The sequence below is a fragment of the Schistocerca gregaria genome, chromosome 8 (genome assembly GCF_023897955.1).
Source record: "Schistocerca gregaria isolate iqSchGreg1 chromosome 8, iqSchGreg1.2, whole genome shotgun sequence".
NCBI lineage: Eukaryota > Metazoa > Arthropoda > Insecta > Orthoptera > Acrididae > Schistocerca > Schistocerca gregaria.
The window spans coordinates 197,549,998-197,559,839 of NC_064927.1; positions in this window are offsets into that span (position 1 = coordinate 197,549,998).

Here is a 9,842-nt window from a genome sequence, read left to right on the forward strand (position 1 = left end):
TATGCGTAATAATATATATTTCCCTGAAGATCTGAAATACGTTCCAATCCTCTTACCATTATTGGGAGATATTCTGTGTGGTCTGATGGCACAATTCAGAAGGCGAAAGTTTGAAGTCGATGAAAGTTGCGGATTTTGTGACATCTTTAGTGAAAATATCGACTTACTCATCGTGAATGATGCCGCAGTGAGATTTAACCCACAGGAATAGTATTGTCTGCCTTTGAATTTCACACTGGATGCACTACAAAATGATGGCCAAAACAAGGTTGCTGGTTTTTGTATTCGACTTCTGGTGCCCTAGTGATTGTAAAATAGATACAAAATCAGGTAGAATACTTCGGAAATGTGAAGCTTGCTGACATATACAAAGTGATTCAAAAAGAATATCCCTACTACAAAGTATTATTTTGTCAAAACTATCGATGGCTGCGCCATGGCTCGGTTATTGGAGAAATAAATACATTGTCTTCTATATATTCATTGCTAATAGACGTCGACCGTCTTCTGTGTGTTTGGTTACCAATACACGTTGCAAACTAGCTACTCTGCAGCAGAAATCATTTTATGTTCACGAGTATGCTAGGTGTAAATCCGTGATTGCAGTGCAAAAACGTATCACGTTGAGTTTCTAAACTGTTCCTTCAAATGCATGGACCATTCACAGATGGTATGGGCAGTTAATAGACACAGAACATGTATATAAAGGAAAGAGTTCTGGATGTTTCCAACGAAAACGTCTCAGGAGTGTAAACCTCTTCCCAACGAAGTTCTACAGAGTCAACTCGTCGTGCGAGTTGAGAGTTACAGCAGCCTACATCAACAATTTGAGACGTCGGTTGGGTTTGAAGAGTTGAAGATCCACAGCCATAATGCCACAACTCAGTGACGATGGACAGTATCACCCAAGCGTGGAAAGAATTCTAGTATTGCTGTAATGTTGTTCATGCCACTGGTGGAGGATATATTGAATATCTCCGATCTACAGCTGAGAGAGTCGTAAATATGTCTCCCAAATTTCATAGTTGTACACCTTGCAGTTTAATAAATGTATTCATTTAGTATAGCTAGAGGTTCCGCAGAAAAAACCGAACTTTCTTCTGTCAGTTGAAACATTACTGAAAATTGTATTCGCGGATAGAAAATGGCACAGCCCACAGTTTCTCCTCTCTAAATTTGGAGTTTTCGGTACACAAGAGTAAAAAGTCTGATGATTTATGCTGTATTAGGCACTTTATATTGTGACAGATGTCGTCTAAATGTATATGTATTTCGTGGGAAACATCTGAGTAATTCTGTATATAGACAAGCATAACTATGAGGGCCTGCCGTTTGGAATACAAATGACGGTTTTAAAAGGACATTCCAGTAAGTAAAAATTGCTCCACCAGCAGCTGCCTTCTGATGTGCAAAGGTCTTTCATGGGCTTCAGTTAAGAGAGCAGTCGTAGAGATAGAGCCCACAACGCCTAAGGACTGTAAAATACATCTAAACTGAAATTTTCCCAGTTTCTTCAGGATGTTATTGCACCCAGAATGAAGGTCACACTACTGTAGTCAAGTATTGACCGAATGTAGGGCTGTGTACTACATCAGTAAATGGGTGATATGAGAGTCCTACCAAGATCAGGAGATGGGTCGGATAATATTTAATGCTTTCGCACTGTCACTACTTATCATAAATTTAATGTGAGCTGCCAACAGAAAATCAAAGACGACACCCAAGAATCGAGCCAGTGATGGCGCCGGTTATGATGAAAGCACAATATTATGAACAAAACACATCACATCATTATTGAAACAATTATATATGCAAACAGTGAGAGGAATTTCTTGTGTGCGATCCAGACTGTACTACTGAGATGAAGTTCATTCGGACCTGTTCATGGTAATAGCCATCTTATTAATGGTAAAACTTATGAAAAAAATCATTTTTTTCTTCAGGTACTTAAATCAAACGTTCAGTGAACTCCGCCTGTACATCTCTTCTTTGATGACAATGGAAAAACACTATTGACATTACTCTCGTCACTATCAGACATGCTTGAAGTGACACCATCACTACCATTACTTAATGAAGCGTCATTCTCTAGAACAAGTTTTTTTAAATAGCTTTAGTGTGCTATGCTTTTTCCATGGTAAGTGCAAATGACTGACGGCATGCTACCAGCCTCTGCAAGAGACATTCCATACAGCTTTGTTGCCACGACTGCATAGGGTTGGGTTGGGTTGTTTCGGGGAGGAGACCAGACAAAGAGGTCATGGTCTCATCGGATTAGGGAATGACGGGGAAGGAAGTCGGTTATGCCCTTTCAAAGGAACTCTCCCGGCATTGCCTGGAGCGATTTTGGGAAATCACGGTGTCCTGTGTGAACGGTAGCTCACGATGCCACTACAGCATGCCACAAACTGTGGCGCCATGTCAGACGCCTGTGTGAACAAGGCGCTTATTTCCTCAACCAAAAATACATTCAAGTCCAAAGATGTAGCTCGACAGTGCAGTCAACCAATGAGAACGAAGTTACCACCAACCAATGAAATCTTTCAGCGAGAATTGAGTGGAAATTAAATTCTGGCATTAGCAATACATCTGTGTGCAACACATGAAATGGTTGGGAGTTGCAGAAGCCATAAATCATATCAGTCCTTGAGAGTGTATAACTTTGTGTGCTGGTTATTTTCATCCCCACAAAGCCATGAGTCACCTGACTTTTACTATTTTCGGATCCAACATTTAGGTTTCGTCTTCCTTGTATTTAATTCCTGTTGTAATGTGGAATTTATTGAATCCGTGGATATAACGTCTATGATAGTGTAAACACTGTGCACAGTGAAATACAAAATGAGTATTCATATTATCAGAAAACCAAGAACAGCCATGAAATTGTACATTTTATATGTGTAGGCCTAGTATGATTTTGTATTTTGGAAACCATAAAAACCTTGGTTATAGATTGATTGCAGTGTACCATGTTTTTTTTTTGCTTAACTCATACTGAAACTTTGGAATTTGTGACCTCTGTGTGGCCATGTTGAATATTCAAAAAAGGTGATGATAAAAAAAATATAGATTGACACATAGTTAATTACAAGTGGTTTTGAAATGTGTGTTGTTAATGCTAGAAATTACCAGGTATTTAGATAAGTAATACCAATCTATTACTTAACGCAATTCCAACAACACTACACCATGATTTAATTTGATTTATTGATCCAGTTTTCAGCATTTTCCATAAAGCTGATGTAATCATTTTACATAGCTATATACATTTCACATAGCTACATACTAAGTCATACACTTTTAACATGTTCAAGAAATATATATCGTTTATACAGGACACACTGTAATCGTTAAATATAAATGCATCATGCAGAATGACAAAGGGAGAAACAGTATATGTAACACAGTACACATGCTGAGAAAAACATTTTAATAAATATATATGAGATATGCTTGATACATGTTAATGAATAAATATAAATGCATTACAAAAATAAAACGCAATAGTATGATACAATAGCTCACATAATATAGTGGCCATATTGTGGATCAACTTTAGAGATTAGATCACTTTTATCACATTTTTTAAAAATTCTGCTATTGTGCAGAAGACTTTTGTTCAAGACACCCTTTTGTAATATTTATAAAGACATTCAGTGATACACTGCATGATGAGGTTTTAACATATTAAATAATTATATCCCTAGGTATGTGTAACTATTTTGTGTTTCCTCAAGTGCAGTAACTGGGATATCCATCATAAGCCTATTAATATGTGTCCCAGTTATGTATGGACTCTCATAGTTTCTCGCTGTCTTCGTTTACTGTATATGCACTAACCAGCTGAGAATAAACAGTAATGCCACCAACAGTATTTTGAGCTCTTTAAGGTATTCTGTACATGATACGTGGTTTCTTCCTCCAGCAACGTACCTAATGGCCTTTTTCTGCCAAATTCATTTTTCTTCAGAGTAGTTGCCTCATAACGGCACTGCATTGTCAGATGTCTGTGGAAAAAGCACAGTTGTCGTAAGTTGGATTAGCAGAGAGATGCTTTGAGCTAAATTTTACATACATAGTTAGTGTGAGTTTCCCACGTTAATCTTGGATTGAGATGAATGCCATGAAGCTTAACTGAGCATTACAGTTGTCGTTATGTAGACAGAAAATAATATATTCAGTTTTAGATTGGTTAGTTTGTGATTCATTATCACTGAAACATAAACTGGATATTCTGAGTTGTTTTGCACTTTTCTGCTTGACCGTTCACAACACCATCAACTGTAAGAAAGATGGTGTCATCTGCATATAGTAGCGACTTACATGGTATCTTATAAATTATGAAATGCATGGAACCTCGTGGGACACCTCATGTCACACCCAGAGTGCTGATTTGGTTTTTGTTAAAATGTAAAATTTGTCTTCTCTCACTGAGAGACTGAACTTTGCCTTTAAAACCATAAGATAGAGCTTTTTTAATATAGTTCTGTGGCTGACAAAGTCGAAAGCTTTACTCAGGTCTAGAAGTGTGGCATAGAAAGAACATTTGGATTCGAATGCAGACAAAGGGAAAGAAATATATTTTGCACTGCTTTCACAGTTGTTATGCTAAGTCTGAACCTATATTAAGAATCACTAAGAATGATGTTGGCAGATAGATGTTTATGGATTTGTAGTTGCGTGCAGTGCTCTACTACATGTGATAAAATGGGTATTAGAGAAATTGGTCGATGATTACTTGAACACCATCATCTCTTTTTTGTGTAGTGGTGTGACCTGAGCCATTTTTAAATATACTGGGACACAACCACTAGCAAATATCCAGTTTACAAGTAAACTCCTTCTATTTTTTGTTTTATTGGCAAAATTAGACAAACCACGAATGTCTCCTGCTTTTGAGCTGCTTAATTTTTCTGTTGATTTCATGGTATCACTTAAATGAACCTCTTCCCACTCACATGTAGAAGAAATATGTTCAGAATGTTGTATCAAAGAGACAGCATCCTTTAGATCCTGTTCATATTTATTATTTGACTCAGTTTCAGTAGACGAACTTATGTTACAATCATTAACATAATGAATTAATCAAGGGTGATATTAACGTCACTGTTATCACTTTCATAATTTTTGCCTCTCTCTAGTTTGGTATTTACAACACTCCAAGCAGCTCTAAATTTGAGGTGGGACTTACTAATGTAATTGTCATTTGCTTACCCTTTGCTAACCTGATTTCTGATCTGTTTTTACTCTTTAACTCAATGTAACTAGCTTTGTCTGCATTGTAATCTTTATAGTTATCATAGCAAATCATAACTAATATCCTGAGCCTCTGCAGAATAAGTGTGAACCACTTGGACATAGAGTAATAATTCCAGACTGGTGCCATATTCCTTTCCGAACCTTTTGGGCAACATGTCTTAAAACGTCTGTGAGCACATTGATAAAAACTGCAAACGCACCCTCAACATCTCACTTTCAAGCAGGGTGTCATATCATCTGATCATCTGCAACTGTATCCTGTAGTTGTCAATATTTGGATCATACATTAGCATAATGTGCTTTGCTTTGAGGCAGTCAGGTGCAAGTTTGTGGCGACCAGTGGAGATTGTGCACTCAACAGGCGTGATCAGCTTATCGCCAGTCAAGGAGGTTCGCATGCTAGCCACTTCTAACACTACCTCGCATGCTTATTCCTTGCTGCTGGAGTAGAGCATTCTTTGTACTTGATCTACATTATAGTTAAAAATTATTCGTTTCTTGTTGTTTGTGTTAAAGTTAGGATGTTCATTACATTTGAGACTCAATAAATGTTACTCTCTTTTTATTTACGTTGATTTCTATGATAATTTGTAGAGAGTGCACTTGTAGCCCTACAAGGCTCAGCTTCAGTGTTGACACAGACATGATACATGGTCAAGGACTACAATTTTTTACAGAAGATATAGTCTCGCATCTCTAAAATGACATATAACGACTCACACATCACGTCAAGACTGCCTGTGAGATTCCCGCCGTTTTGGCCTAGCAATCCTGCGTTCTGGTATGCGCAAGCTGAGGCAAATTTCTTATCTTCAGGAATTACAGTGGAATCATCAAAATTCGCGCTTGTGGTCAGCCAGCTCGATCATCGATTCACAGTGGAGGTGCAGTACCTCATAACGACACCGCTGACAGTAGATGTGTACTTGAAGTCAAAGTCAGAGCTCACACACCGAGTGTCCGCTTCTTGAGAGGATAGAGTACAAGTGATAATGCAGGAAGACATAGGTGACAAGAACCCATCGCAGTTCCTAGGCCACGTTCAGAGCAAGGTTAACGCACACACGGTGCCGGACACATTGGTATGCACATTATGGAGCAGCAGACAACAGCACAAATTACAGTGATAATCGCATCTCCAACTGAAATGGCTTTAGATGATGTGGCTGCCCTGGCTGATCGCATTCATGATCCCATTATGCCTGCTTCCAGTCGTGTGCAACAGTGTTTCAGCAGGGATGAAACCTGATTGTGACAGACTGTCCAGAAAAGTGACAACACTTGAACAACAGTTAAATGATGACTCGTTAAACAGGACTGATGCTCTGGGTAAAAAAGTGAATGAACATCTCGCCGATCGCGACGCTTAAAGCAAATGCCGACGTTGCTCATGGAGCCATTCCACATCCCACACTTCTTGTCTCGATGATAATATATAGCAGGTACCACCAGCGGTTCAGCGAATAAGCTCAAAAGTGCAACCTCACATTCGAGTATGTGAGTCTCAATCAGAAGCCGATGCCTCTACTTGTGCCTCTACCCGCCTATTTCTGACGGACCACAAAGCCAGAGAGGAAGTTTTTAATTGATGTGGGCTCTGACTCAAGTGTTATACCGTGCGACAAGAAGCATAAGTACCGCCAGTCCACTAGCTTCAAGCTGTTGAAGCCAAAACCTAGTGGACTTTCGTTGTTGCCGACATGGAGGACAATTGGAGCAGATCTGCTGGTCCACTACCACCTGCTACTGGACATCACCAATGCCGTCTTACAGGATGCTATCACCAGGCTGATGTCAAGCTTATCCAGACAGCAGAAGCTTATCTAGGCAGCAGAAGACCTGATAACCAGTCTAATAAGCCAGTTTTCTAAAATCACAAGGCCTCTGAGGGCCGCTCAGCACATACGTCACGATACTATGTGGTACATTAACACCACAGCAGTTCCCCTCCCCCCCCCTCCCCAAGTTTCCTGTAGGCCCCGGCTGTTGGAGCCTGACAGATATGCTGTAACAAATTCCGAGTTCAAAATGGCTCTGAGCACTATGGGACTTAACTTCTGAGGTCATCAGTCCCCTAGAACTTAGAACTACATAAACCTAACTAACCTAAGGACATCACACACATCCATGCCCGAGGCAGGATTTGAAGCTGCGATCGTAGCGATCGCGATGTTCCAGACTGTAGCGCCTAGAACCGATCGGCCACCTCGGCCGGCAAATCCGAGTTCGATACATCCATCCAACAGCGGCTCGTCGTCGACTCTGTACTTGGTACCCAAAAAGAACAGTGCATAGTGGCCAATGCGGAGATTACTTTGCTTTGAATTTCAGAACCAATCCGATTTGTTGCCCAATATCACATTTGAAGGGTTATATTCACACCTTAAGTGGGAAACAGGTCTTCAGTGACTTGACTGCACTAAGGCATACACAGCAGAGTCCCCGCTAATCCGAAACCCGGTAATCGGAACGTTCGGTTAATCCGAACTTGAAAAATGTTAGTGTAAGTATGGAAAACTATGCGATAAACTGCTAAACATACACACTATTTTAATTTACGCAGTACAGTAAACATGTATTAGAAAACTTGGCAAGCAAACATTAGATTTACAAGAATGAAAGAAAAGCTGTCAGATTTACTAAAAAACAGCAGACATTTTATCCCTACTTTTTAGATGACAAAAACTCATTGTTTTTTGGCGTAATGAAGACAGTCTGTTATATGACGCATAGTTGCGCCATCGTCTCATAAACATCAAATCAGCAGTTGTAGCAGTGGGCTGTTCCTCCAAATAACGTAGCACAAGGTCAAGGGCCTCTGCTACGTCGCTGTGTGGCACCAGCTCTGCTTTGTCGCTTTCAGGTTCATTGTCACTTCCGTTACAGCACTCTTCCTCCTTGTCTTTGGTCACAGCAGCAACTAAAACAGCGCCAGTAAGGTTCTCCACGCATGCCCCATCCGCTGCCATCCACTCATCTATGTCTCTTTCACTACCTTCTTCATATCCACAGTTTGTCTGTATCATTTGTAGTAGATTTTCCTCTTCATTTTCAACTAGGTTGTCCTGAAATTCAAGAGATGTCCACAGTTTACACCATGATTTTCTCAGAGTATTTTCTGAAATATTCTGCCATGCCTCAGCGGCCCAATAAACAACATCCTTCACATCGATCTTTTTTATTTTGTCCACTAAAGGAATGCTATCATCTTGGACCAGCATTCTTAATAATTGGCCCTGGCTCTGAGCACTATGGGACTCAACATCTGAGTTCATCAGTCCCCTAGAACTTAGAACTACTTAAACCTAACTAACCTAAGGACATCACACACAGCCATGCCGTAGGAAGGATTCGAACCTGCGACTGTAGCGGTCACGCGGTTCCAAACTGAAGCGCGTAGAACCGCACTGCCACACCGGCAGGCTTCTTAATAATTGCTTTCTGTAAATAAGTTTCAGTGATTTCGGTACACCATGGTACATCGGCTGTAGAAGTGGTGTAACATTGGGCGGCAAAATCGTCGCCACCATTTCTCCATCATATAATTCCTCAGTGCTGTGGCGAGATGGCGCGTTATCAATCAAAATGATTGCACGGGGAGACAAATGATTTTCCTTAGAAAACCGTCGAACAGAGGGAACAAACGGGCCGTGAAACCATTCTGTGAACAGCTTGCCATCCAGCCATGTTTTTTTCTGGTTGTGATAAGATATGGGCAGCAACTTCACGTTGCAGTTTTTAAAAGTTCTGGGCCTAGCAGATTTTCCGATGTGCATAAAAGCCAGCTTGTGATCATCAGCAGCGTTTATGCACGCTAATAAAGTCACACGATCTTTGCACATTTTAAAACCTGGAGCATGGTCTTCTGATTTTGATGCCAGGCTTTTTATTGGAAATGCCCTAAAATTAAGGCCAGTCTCGCCAGCGTTATAAATTTGTTGGGGAGAATACTTTCCCCCTCTTATCATTCTTTCGAACTCACCCCATTTCCATCGAGTGGATAAAACACGATCATGCCGCATTAACTCAGCTCAGTTGCAGAATGTGGTAGATGTAGAGCTTTCCAACTTCTGCTCCATTCCGAGTTAAGTTGGAACGATCACATGCTCAGAGCTGCAGGGTTGGTGAGGCAGTGTCTGAGGAGCAGTTACTAGATGCATAGGGACTATCTAAAACCATGCTGGAATTTTACTGCAACAGATAGGTTCGAAAAAGTGACTAGTTTCGAGATATGAGTGTGCCACGAATATGATTCACTAGTGGCTGTAACCATTAAAAGACTTCTCCATAGGATCAACGCAGGTATGTGCTTGAATGGAAAGATGATTCCAAATTGCAGACAGCATTTCTGCCAGAAAGCGTAACACTAGAGATCTGAAAAGCCTGTGTACATTTTTTACAATCTCAATCAGTACACCATCTACTATATGTGATCAACCATCGCCTATAACCCAGTAGGTGTATTGCAGAACCTCTGACATGGCATCGAGACCGAATGTGCTACAAATACTGGAGAAATAACTAATGGCAGCAAGAAGGAGTTGCAAATACCGGCTTCATACCATGTACCTTAACCGAATTGC